Below are 12270 nucleotides of genomic sequence, written 5' to 3'. Positions count from 1 at the left end.
ATGTTGTCTGGTTATCCTGTTGATGTTGTCTGGTTATCCTGTTGATGTTGTCTGGTTATCCTGTTGATGTTGATGTTGTCTGGTTATCCTGTTGATGTTGTTATCCTGTTGATGTTGTCTGGTTATCCTGTTGATGTTGTCTGGTTATCCTGTTGATGTTGTCTGGTTATCCTGTTGATGTTGTCTGGTTATCCTGTTGATGTTGTCTGGTTATCCTGTTGATGTTGTCTGGTTATCCTGTTGATGTTGTCTGGTTATCCTGTTGATGTTGTCTGGTTATCCTGTTGATGTTGTCTGGTTATCCTGTTGATGTTGTCTGGTTATCCTGTTGATGTTGTCTGGTTATCCTGTTGATGTTGTCTGGTTATCCTGTTGATGTTGTCTGGTTATCCTGTTGATGTTGTTATCTGTTGATGTTGGTTATCCTGTTGATGTTGATGTTGTCATCCTTCTCTCATCTATTTGGTCTTCCATTCTCCTTTTCTTTCGTCCGAGGCCCTACAGGTTCCATTCTTCCATTCTGCTCTCTCAGGCCACCAGCTTGTTTATTAGCTTTAGTCTATGTCCCAAATGGAACCCTACACTCTTAGAAAAAAAGGGTTCTTCGGCTGTACCCATAGGAAAATCCTTTGAAGAACCCTTTTTGGTTCCATGTAGAACCCTCTGTGTAAAATGTTCTACATGGAACTCAAAAGGGTTCTACCTGGAACCAAAAGGGTTATTCAAAGGATTCTCCAATGGGGACAGCCGAAGAACCCTTTATAGGTTCTAGGTAGCACCACCTATATAGTGCACTACTTTTGAGTTGAGCCCTATGGGTCTAGGGTGCCATTTGGGGAAAGCTTACCTTTTCCAAGCCCTTTACAGCCCAGTCATTTCTCTGATCTGGTCACATTGGTGCTGTTTAACCTTTATAGCTTTAAATTGCTATCAGTCATGTATTTTTACAGAATGACATCACGTTTTCCCCTTAACTGTTCAGGATACAGTGATAAGACTGTGTTATTATTGGATGAGAACAACATAAAGCATCCATAGTCCGTGACCTGTGTGTAGTCTTTGTCTCTAAGATACAGGAAGCCAGGCTAGCCAGTGACCTGTGTGTAATCTTTGTTTCTAAGATACAGGAAGCCAGGCTAGTCCGTGACCTGTGTGTATGTTATCTTTGTCTTTGTCTAAGATACAGGAAGCCAGGCTAGTCCGTGACCTGTGTGTAATCTTTGTCTCTAAGATACAGGAAGCCAGGCTAGCCAGTGACCTGTGTGTAATCTTTGTCTCTAAGATACAGAAAGCCAGGCTTGTCCGTGACCTTTGTGTAATCTTTGTCTTTAAGATACAGGAAGCCAGGCTAGCCAGTGACCTGTGTGTAGTCTTTCTTTAAGGTGCAGGAAGCCAGTTGATGTAATCTTTGCTAGCCCGTGACCTGTGTGTAATCTTTGTTTCTAAGGTGCAGGAAGCCAGGCTAGCCAGTGACCTGTGTGTAATCTTTGTCTCTAAGTGACCTGTGTGTATCTTTGTTCTCCAAGGAAGCCAGGCTAGCCAGTGACCTGTGTGTAATCTTTGTCTCTAAGATACAGGAAGCCAGGCTATCCGGGATTGAAGTTGAAGAAAACCCTCCATGGTCTGGTGATCCTGGTGGATGAAGTGAGTTACCCTGTTGATGCCCCTAGTGAGTCTATTCTCCTGTCTGATTAGTAGTGACCTTGTCTCACTTTGTCTTTCTCTTCCCTGATTGATGTTGACTTTGTCTCTAAGTTGACCTACTCTGCTGGTTGGTCACTTTGGTCCATTGATTCTTCCCTGATTGGTGGCTGGTCTGGACCTTCTGATGTTGTCTGGTTGGTGACTGTCCAGTGTCTGGACCTTCTCCCTGTCTGGTTGGTGGCTGGTCTGGACCTTCTCCCTGTCTGATTGGTGGCTGGTCTGGACCTTTCCCTGTCTGGTTTGGTGGCTGGTCTGGACCTTCTCCCTGGTTGGTGACTGGTCTGGACCTTCTCCCTTCCTGATGGTGGCTCTATCCTATCTCCCTGTCTGATGGATGGCTGGTCTGGACCTTCTCCCTGTCTGGTTGGTGGCTGGTCTGGACCTTCTCCCTGTCTGGTTGGTGGCTGGTCTGGACCTTCTCCCTGTCTGATTGGTGGCTGGTCTGGACCTTCTCCCTGTCTGGTTGGTGGCTGGTCTGGACCTTCTCCTGTCTGGTTGGTGGCTGGTCTGGACCTTCTCCCTGTCTGTGGATGGCTGGTCTGGACCTTCTCCCTGTCTGGTTGGTGGCTGGTCTGGACCTTTCCTGTCTGATTGGTGGCTGGTCTGGACCTTCTCCCTGTCTGGTTGGTGGCTGGTCTGGACCTTCTCCTGTCTGGTTGGTGGCTGGTCTGGACCTTCTCCCTGTCTGATGGATGGCTGGTCTGGACCTTCTCCCTGTCTGATTGGTGGCTGGTCTGGACCTTCTCCCTGTCTGATTGGTGGCTGGTCTGGACCTTCTCCCTGTCTGGTTGGTGGCTGGTCTGGACCTTCTATCCTGTCTTATTGTTGGCTGGTCTGGACCTTCTCCCTGTCTGGTTGGTGGCTGGTCTGGACCTTCTCCCTGTCTGGTTGGTGGCTGGTCTGGACCTTCTCCTGTCTGGTTGGTGGCTGGTCTGGACCTTCTCCCTGTCTGGTTGGTGGCTGGTCTGGACCTTCTCCTGTCTGATTGGATGGCTGGTCTGGACCTTCTCCCTGTCTGATTGTCTGGGTGTTGATCCTGTCTGGTTATCCTGTTGTCTGGTGATCCCCAGGCTAACATCTACTGCTGTTGTCTGGTTCCTCCTTTAAAGTTGGGAGTTGACGCTGTCTGGTTATAGATGTTATCCTGTTGATGTGGTCTGGTTATCCTGTTGATGTTGTCCAGACCTGTTGATGGTGGTTATCATGTTAGAGCACTCATTATGCATTTGGTCCCGAGGCTGACCAATCATAGTCTGAGTGGTTCCAGTGGTGAGTTCTTTGTTCTCCACTCAGGTCACTGGTGTCATTCTTCAGCAAAGATGTCTTACAAAAACACTACGGTGGAAGCAAATGTAAGGAATTTGGTACATGTAACGTCTCCAGTGATGTTGGTGCAAAAAAATAAATTACAATGTTAGTTAATGTAGAGACAAAACAATTGCGCCTAGGTAGCACCTTTTTTTTGTCAGAAAGTTCATTTACGAAAAACTCCCTTATCAAGCTTACCTTTTTCTGTCATATTCAATACCAGGTGTATCAAACACCATTCTGTGAATGATGCTTTGTCTGCATGTATGTATTACAACTATGTGTGAACCCCTTAACTGTTCAGTGATAAGATCTATTGGTGAGACCCCACCACCCCTAGTCTTGAGCTAGGTGTGAACTCCCCTCACCTCTGCTTGAGGCTAGGTGTGACCCCCCTGTGCTACATGAGCTTAAGGTGTGAACCCCTCCTCCCCTACTTGAGCTAGGTGTGACCCCCCCTGAGCTAGGTGTGACCCCCCTGTGTGAGTCTCTAGGTGTGACTCCCCCCCCCTACCTCCTTTAAGCTAGGTGTGACCCCGTGTACTTGAGCTAGGTGTGACCCCACCCCTACTTGAGCTAGGTGTGAACCCCACCTCTGCTTGGCACCCAGGTGTGCCCCCCTGTGCTACATGAGCTAGGTGTGACCCCCCTCCCCTACTTGAGTCTGGTGTAACCCCCTACTTGAGCCAGTGCTAGCCAGTGACCTGAGCTAGTCTGTGACCCCCACCCCTACTTGAGCCAGGTGTGACCCCCCCTACTTGAGCTAGGTGTGAGCCCCCCTCCCCTACTTGAGCTAGGTGTGACCCCCCCCTCCCCTACTTGAGCTAGGTGTGCCCCCCTCCCCTACTTGAGCTCGGTGTGAACCCTCCAACTTGCAACAAATCATTTGTATTTACCTTTCCACATCTACCTACACACGGTTAATGTTCTGGTCATGGCTCTGAGTGGTGCAGCGGTCTAATGCACTACATCTCAGTGCAAGAGGCATTACTTGTCTCTGGTTCGAATACAGGCTGTATCACATCCGACCGTGATTGGAAGTGCCATAGGACGGCGCACAATTGGCACAGCGTCATCCGGGTTTGGCCGGGGTAGGCCGTCATTGTAAATAAGAATGTGTTCTTACCTGACTTGCCTAGTTAAATAAAGGTTAAATTTGAAAAGCAACTTGATACGGCAACTGCAGCGCCATCAATAGGAGGTGAACAGCGCCAGGTGCTGAAAATATAGCTAACTTGTTATGCAAGTGTTGCCCAGCAACAGATGGAGGAAACCTACAGTGACCTGTCCGAGTAATTCATTTCAACAATAATCTTCATTTTAATTTGACTTTACAAACAACAAGAGGGCTTAATTGGAGTCTATTTCTCTAAGAAATAACAGGAGCTAGGCTAGTGACCTAGGCCCATATAAATAACTTCACTGGCTGAGCTAGGCTATGTGGGGTGAAGGCCCTATAAATAACTTAACTGCTGAGTGTAGGCTATGTGGGGGCTTCAGGCTAGGCCCATATAAATAACTTAACTGGCTGAGCTAGGCTATGTGGGGGTGTAAGGCTCATATAAATAACTTAACTGGCTGAGCTGCTATGTGGGGTGTAAGGCTAATGTGTGGGGGCGAAGGCCTAAGATAAATAACTTAACTGGCTGAGCTAGGCTATGTGGGAAGAAGGCCCATATAAATAACTCAACTGTCTGAGGTAGGCTATGTGGGAAGCGAAGGCTAGAACTTAATTGACTGAGCTAGGCTATGTGGGGTGAAGGCCCATATAAGATACTGGGCCAGGCTATGTCTGGCCCCTGTGTGAGTCTTGACTGAGCTAGGCTATGTGGGGGCTGAGGCCCAGCCCGTAAATAATCTTGTCTCTCTGAGGTAGGCTATGTCAGGTGAAGGCCCATATGTGTAACTTAACTGGCTGAGCTAGGCTATGTGACCTGCGTAATGGCCCTATCTGGAACTTAACTGTCTGAGCTAGGCTGGTAAGGCCCATTACATCTCTAACTGGCTGAAGGCCCATATAAATAACTTAACTGTCTGAGGTAGGCTATGTGGGGTGAAGGCCCATATAAGGAACTCAACTGGCTGAGCTAGGCTATGTGGGCAGAGGCCCATATGTGTAACTTTAACTGCTGAGCTAGGCTATGTGGGGGCGAAGGCCCATATAAAGAACTTAACTGTCTGAGCTAGGCTATGTGGGGGAAGGCCCATATAAAGGAACTAATTGACTGAGGTAGGCTATGTGGGGGCGAAGGCCCATATAAAGTAACTGTCTGAGGTAGGCTATGTGGGGGCAGAGCCCATATAAAGAACTAATTGACTGAGCTATGCTATGTGGGGGCTGAAGGCCCATCCTTAACTGTCTGAGGTAGGCTATGTGGGGCTAGGCCCATATAAAGCCTAACTGTCTGACCTAGGCTATGTGGGGGTGCCCATATAAATAACTTAACTGAGGTAGGCTGAGGCTTAACAGCCTAATGGTGATGTCTGAGCTTTTTTTATGGGGGCCAACTTACAATTGCAACTGGTCAAAAATGTCATCCCTGTCTGATTGGTGGCAATTTAAGGAAAACCTCCCTGTCTGATGCTGGCAAACTAAACCTTCTATACTAGGGTACCTTCTCCCTGTCTGATTGAATGCTAACACCCTAAATCCTGTCTGAAACTCTACCAAAAGCAATTGGAAACATTTTATACAAATTATTTAAGGACCTTCTAACATTGTGGTTACATTGGTGGCTGGTCTGGATGTAAACCAGATGCTGTGTTTTTATTTCTGGTAGTGATGGAAGATATCTGATTGGCACCTTCTCCAGTCCCTGATTGGAACCAGGCTGGTTTTTATTTACAGTAGTGATGGAAGATGCTGTGTTTTTATTTCCAGTAGTGATGGAAGATGCTGTGTTTTTATTTACAGTAGTGATGGAAGATGCTGTGTTTTTATTTACAGTAGTTGATGGAAGATGCTGTGTTTTTATTTACAGTAGTGATGGATGCTGGTCTGGACCTTCTATGTAGGAGGTGACTGGTCTGGACCTTCTCCTGCTGATAATTGGTGGCTTCTGGACCTTCTACCTTAACTGTTGTGGCTGTAGGTACATCCCAGTCTGATTGGTGGCTGGCTAAGATCTACTGGATATATGGCTGGTCTGGTCCTGTCCTGTCTGGTACATGGCTGTGCTGATTCCCAGGCTAAGATCTACTGGTATATAACTTGTCCTGTAGGTACATCCCAGTCTGGATAACCCAGTCTGATCTACTGGTATATGTAACTGTTGTCTGGTCTGGACCTTCTTTGCTGATTGGTGGCAGGCTAACCTTCTCCTACTGGTATATAACTGTCTGTCCTGTCCTGTGGCTGGTCTGGACCATCTTCCTGTGGCTGATACCTTCCCAGGCTAAGATGGCTACTGGTATATCCCTGTCTGTCCTGTAGGACATCCCAGTGCTGATTAACCCAGGCTAAGATCTCCTGTCTGATATGGTGGCTGGTCTGTTGTCCTGGCTGGTCTGGACCTTCCCAGTCTGATGGTGAGAAGGCTGGATCACTGGTGGTATGGTCTGGACCTTCTCCTGTCCAGGTGACCTTCTCTAGCCTGCTAATAACCCAGGCTAAGATCTACTGGTATTCTAACTGTTGTCCTGTCCTGTATTGGGGTACATCCCAGTGCTGATAACCCAGGCTAAGATCTACTGGTATATAACTGGTATATAATTTGTCCTGTCCTGATAGGTACATGGGGCTGTTGATAACCCTTCCTGATTGGTCACTGGATGGATAGACTGTTGTCCTGTAGGTACATCCAGTGCTGATAACTTAACAGGCTAAGATCTTGGTGGCTGGTCCTGATAACCCAGTTCTGATTAGGCTCTGGGGTCTGGATATAACTGTTGTCCTGTACATCCCATTGGTTCTGTAGTGAATGGAAGATCAAATGGTATTTAACTTTGTCCTGTAGTACATCCCAGTTCTTCCGACAAGAGGCTAACTGTTTTTTATACATAACTATAACTGTTGAGCTGAGGTACATCCCAGCGTGCTGATGGCCCAGGCTAAGATCTACTGGATCATATGCTGTTGTTTTAGGTACATGGGGATAACCCAGGCTAAGATCTACTGGTATACGGCTGTTGTCCTGTAGGTAGCATCCAATGTTCTGATAACCCAGGCGAAGATCTACTGGTATACTGGCTGAGCTAGGTTGTCCTGTAGGGTACATCCCAGTGCTGATAAGGGAAATAAAGATCTACTGGTATTTAATTGTCACTGTCCTGTAGGTGATGTGGGGGGAGAAGTGCCCTGATAACCCAGGCTAAGATCTACTGGTATATAACTGTCTGAGTAGGATCCCAGTTCTGAATAACAGGCTAAGATCTACTGGTATATAACTGTTGTCCTGTCCTGTAGGTACATCCCAGTTCTGATAACCCAGGCTAAGATCTACTGGTAAATAACTGTTGTCCTGTAGGTACATCTCTGTGCTGATAACCCAGGCTAAGATCTACTGGTATATAACTGTTGTCCTGTAGGTACATCCCAGTGCTGATAACCCAGGCTAAGATCTACTGGTATATAACTGTTGTCCTGTAGGTACATCCCAGTGCTGATGGCCCAGGCTAAGATCTACTGGTATATAACTGTTGTCCTGTAGGTACATCCCAGTGCTGATAACCCAGGCTAAGATCTACTGGTATATAACTGTTGTCCTGTAGGTACATCCCAGTTCTGATAACCCAGGCTAAGATCTACTGGTAAATAACTGTTGTCCTGTAGGTACATCTCTGTGCTGAGCCAGGCTAAGATCTACTGGTATATAACTGTTGTCCTGTAGGTACATCCCAGTGCTGATGGCCCAGGCTAAGATCTACTGGAACAGGGAGAACTACCAGATGGTTGAGAAGATCTTCCGTAAGTCGGTGGAGTTCTGCAACGAACACGACACCTGGAAGCTCAACGTGGCTACGTTCTCTTCATGCAGGAGAACAAGTACAAGGAAGCCATCCCGGCTCTACGAACCCATCGTTAAGAAGCACTAACATTGTGAGTTAACTAGAGAGGGAGGGAGATGGGGGGAGAGAGGAGAGAGGGAGGGAGATGGGGGAGAAAGGAGGAGGGAAGGAGATGGGGGAGAAAGAAGAGGGAGGGAGAAAGGAAGAGGGAGGGAGGTAGAAACTGAGAGGGAAGGATGGGGGAGAAAGGAGAGAGGGAGGAGATGGGGGGATAAAGGAGAGAGGGAGGGAGATGGGGGAGAAAGGAGAGGGAGGGAGATATGGGGAGAAAGGAGAGAGGGAGGGAGATGTGGGGACCCAGGCTAAAGGAGGGAGGGAGATGTGGGGAGAAAGGAGGGGAGGGAGATGGGGGGAACTGGTCAGTTACGGAGGGAGATGTGGGGAGAAAGGAGACTGGGAGGGAGATGGGGGGAGAGAAAGGAGAGAGGGGGGAGATGTGGGGAGAAAGCTAAGAGAGGGAGGGAGATGGGGGAGAAAGGAGAGAGGGATGGAGATGTGGGGAGAAAGGAGAGAGGGAGGGAGATGGGGGGAGAGACTGGAAAGAGGGAGAAAATGTGGGGAGACCCAGGAGAGAGGGAGGGAGATGGGGGGAGAAAGGAGAGAGGGAGGGAGATGTGGGGGAGAAAGGAGAGAGGGAGGGAGATGGGGGGAAGAGGAGAGAGGGATGGAGATGTGGGGAGAAAGGAGAGAGGGAGGGAGATGGGGGAGAAGAGGAGAGAGGGAGGGAGATGGGGGTTAAAAGAGAGGGAGGGAGATGTGGAGGAGAGAGAGGAGGGAGATGGGGGGAGAAAGGAGAGAGGGAGGGAGATGGGGGGAGAAAGGAGAGAGGGATGGAGGGGGGGAGAAAGGAGAGAGGGATGGAGATGTGGGGAGAAAGGAGAGGGAGGGAGATGGGGGAGAAAGGAGGGAGGGAGATGTGGGGAGAAAGAGAGAGGGAGGGAGATGTGGGGAGGAGAGAGGGAGGGAGATGTGGGGAGAAAGAGAGAGGGAGGGAGATGTGGGGAGAAAGGAGAGAGGGAGGGAGATGGGGGAGAAAGGAGAGAGGGAGGGAGATGGGGGAGAAGGAGAGAGGGAGGGAGATGGGGGAGAAAGGGAGAGGGAGGGAGATGGGGGAGAAAGGAGAGAGGGAGGGAGATGGGGGGAGAGAGGAGAGAGGGAGGGAGATGGGGGGAGAAAGGAGAGAGGGAGGGAGATGTGGGGAGAAAGGAGAGAGGGAGGAGAGGGAGATGGGGGAGAAAGGAGGGGAGGGAGATGGGGGAGAAAGGAGAGGGAGGGAGATGGGGGAGAAAGGAGAGAGGGAGGGAGATGGGGGAGAAGGAGAGAGGGAGGGAGATGGGGGAGAAAGGAGAGGGAGGGAGGGAGATGGGGAGAAAGGAGAGGGAGGGAGATGGGGGGGGGAGAGAGGGAGGGAGATGGGGGGAGAGAGGAGAGGGAGATGTGGGGAAAAGGAGAGAGGGAGGGAGATGGGGGAGAAGGAGAGAGGGAGAGATGGGGGAGAAAGGAGAGAGGGAGGGAGAGAGGGGGGAGAAAGGAGAGAGGGAGGGAGATGGGGAGAAAGGGAGAGGGAGGGAGATGGGGGGAGAAAGGAGAGAGGGAGGGAGATGTGGGGAGAAAGGGAGAGGGAGGGAGATGGGGGAGAAGAGAGGGAGGGAGAAATGGAGGGAGGAGATGGGGGAGGAGAGGGAGGGAGATGGGGGGAGAAAGGAGAGAGGGAGGGAGATGGGGGAGAAAGGAGAGAGGGAGGGAGATGGGGGGAGAAAGGAGAGAGGGAGGGAGATGGGGGAGAAAGGAGAGATGGGGGGAGATGGGAGAGGAGGGAGGGAGATGGGGGAGAAAGGAGAGAGGGAGGGAGATGGGGGGAGAAGAGGGGGGAGAAAGGAGGAGGGATGGGGGGAGAAAGGAGAGAGGGAGGGAGATGGGGGAGAAAGGAGAGAGGGAGGGAGATGGGGGAGAAAGGGAGAGAGGGAGGAGATGGGGGAGAAAGGAGAGAGGGAGGGAGATGTGGGGAGAAAGGAGAGAGGGAGGGATGGGGGGAAAGGAGAGAGGGAGGGAGATGGGGGAGAAAGGAGAGATGGAGGGAGAAAGGAGAGAGGGAGGGAGATGGGGGAGAAAGGAGAGAGGGAGGGAGATGGGGAGAAAGGAGAGAGGGAGGGAGATGGGGGAGAAAGGAGAGAGGGAGGGAGATGGGGGAGAAAGGAGAGAGGGAGGGAGATGGGGAGAAAGGAGAGGGGGGAGAGGAGAGAGGGAGGGAGATGGGGGGAGAAAGGAGAGAGGGAGGGAGATGGGAGAGAGGGAGAGAGATGGGGGAGATGGGGGAGAGAGGGAGGGAGATGTGGGGAGAAAGGAGAGAGGGAGGGAGATGGGGGAGAAAGGAGAGAGGGAGGGAGATGGGGGAGAAAGGAGAGAGGGAGGGAGATGGGAGAAGGGAGAGGGGAGATGGGGGAGAAAGGAGAGATGGGAGGGAGATGTGGGGAGAGAGGAGAGAGGGAGGGAGATGGGGGAGATGAGGAGAGAGGGAGGGAGATGGGGGAGAAAGGAGAGAGGGAGGGATCACATACAGAGCCTTCAGATAGTATTCAAACCCCTTGACTTTTTCCACATTTTGTTCCGTTACAGACTTATCCCAGAAAACATCCTCATCAACCTACACAATACCCCATAATGACAACACAAAAACACTTTTCTTTGCTAATTTATTAAAAGTAAAAAACTGAAATATCACATTTACATAAGTATTCAGACCCTTTACTCAGTACTTTGTTGAAGCACCTTTGGCAGCGATTACAGCCTTGGGTCTTCTTTAGTTATGATGCTACAAGCTTGGCACACCTGTATTTGGGGAGTTTCTCCCATTCTTCTCTGCAGATCCTCTCAAGCTCTGTCAGGTTGGATGGGGAGCGTTGCTGCACAGCTATTTTCAGGTCTCTCCAGAGATGTTCGATCTGGGTTCAAGTCCGGGCTCTGGCTGGGCCACAAAGACATTCAGAGACTTGTCCCGAAGCCACTCCTGCGTTGTCTTGGCTGTGTGCTTTGGGTCGTCGTTGTCCTGTTGGAAGGTGAACCTTCGCCCCAGTCTGAGGTCCTGAACACTCTGGAACAGGTTTTCATCAACAATCTCTCGGTACTTTGCTCCGTTCATCTTTCCCTCGATCCTGACTAGTCTCCCAGTCCCTGCAGCTGAAAAACATCCCCACAGCATGATGCTGCCACCACCATGCTTCACCGTAGGGATGGTGCCAGGTTTCCTCCAGACGTGACATTTGGCATTCAGACCAAAGAGTTCAATCTTGGTTTCATCAGACCAGAGAGTCTTGTTTCTCATGGTCTGAGAGTCTTTAGATGCCTTTGGCAAACTCCAAGCGGGCTGTCATGTGTCTTTTACTGAGGAGTGGCTTCCATCTGGCCACCCTAAAGGCCTGATTGGTGGAGTGTTGCAGAGATGGTTGTCCTTCTGGAAGGTTCTCCCCATCTCCACAGAGGAACAGAGATGGTTGTCCTTCTGGAAGGTTCTCCCATCTCCACAGAGGAACTCTGGAGCTCTGTCAGAGTGACCATCAGGTTCTTGGTCACCTCTCTGACCAAGGTCCTTCTCCCCCGATTGCTCAGTTGGGCTTGGCGGCCAGCTCTAAGAAGAGTCTTGGTGGTTCCAAACATCTTCCATTGAAGAATGATGAGGTCACTGGGTCCTTCAATGCTGCAGAATGTTTTGGTACCCTTCCCCAGATCTGTGCCTCGACACAATCCTGTCTTGGAACTCTATGGACAATTCATTCCACCTCATGGCTTGGTTTTTTTCTCTGACATGCTCTGTCAACTGTGGAACCTTTCATATAGACAGGTGTGTGCCTTTCCAAATCATGACCAATCAATAGAATGTACCACAGGTGGACTCCAATCAAGTTGTAGAAACATCTCAAGGATGATCAATGGGAAACAGGATGCACCTGGGCTCAATTTCAAGTCTCATCTAAAAGGGTCTGAATACTTATGTAAAAAAAAAACATCATTATTTTATTTGTATTTTTTTCGCAAAAAATTCTAGAAAATTGTTTTCGCTTTCTCGTTTTGGGTTATTGTGTGTAGATTGCTGAGGAACATGTTTTATTTCATCCATTTAAGAACAAGGCTGTAACGTAGCAACGTTTTTGGAAAAGTCAAGAGGACTGAATGCTTTCCTATGGCACAGTGTAATACCATTTGAATGTTTACGGACCTTCTGTTTCTGTTCAGAACACCTCTGTAGTGGACTAC

General features: G+C 49.6%; 1 pseudogene; it reads left to right on the top strand.

Moving 5' to 3' along the window:
• LOC135532886 (intraflagellar transport protein 70A-like) overlaps positions 1–8046 on the top strand; it is a 37535-nt pseudogene extending 29489 nt beyond the window's left edge.
• Positions 8047–12270: the final 4224 nt, after the last annotated feature.

This window comes from Oncorhynchus masou, unplaced genomic scaffold (genome assembly GCF_036934945.1).
Source record: "Oncorhynchus masou masou isolate Uvic2021 unplaced genomic scaffold, UVic_Omas_1.1 unplaced_scaffold_2087, whole genome shotgun sequence".
Lineage (NCBI taxonomy): Eukaryota > Metazoa > Chordata > Actinopteri > Salmoniformes > Salmonidae > Oncorhynchus > Oncorhynchus masou.
Note: the sequence above shows the minus strand (reverse complement) of the source record. Positions and strands in the feature narration are given on the sequence as shown.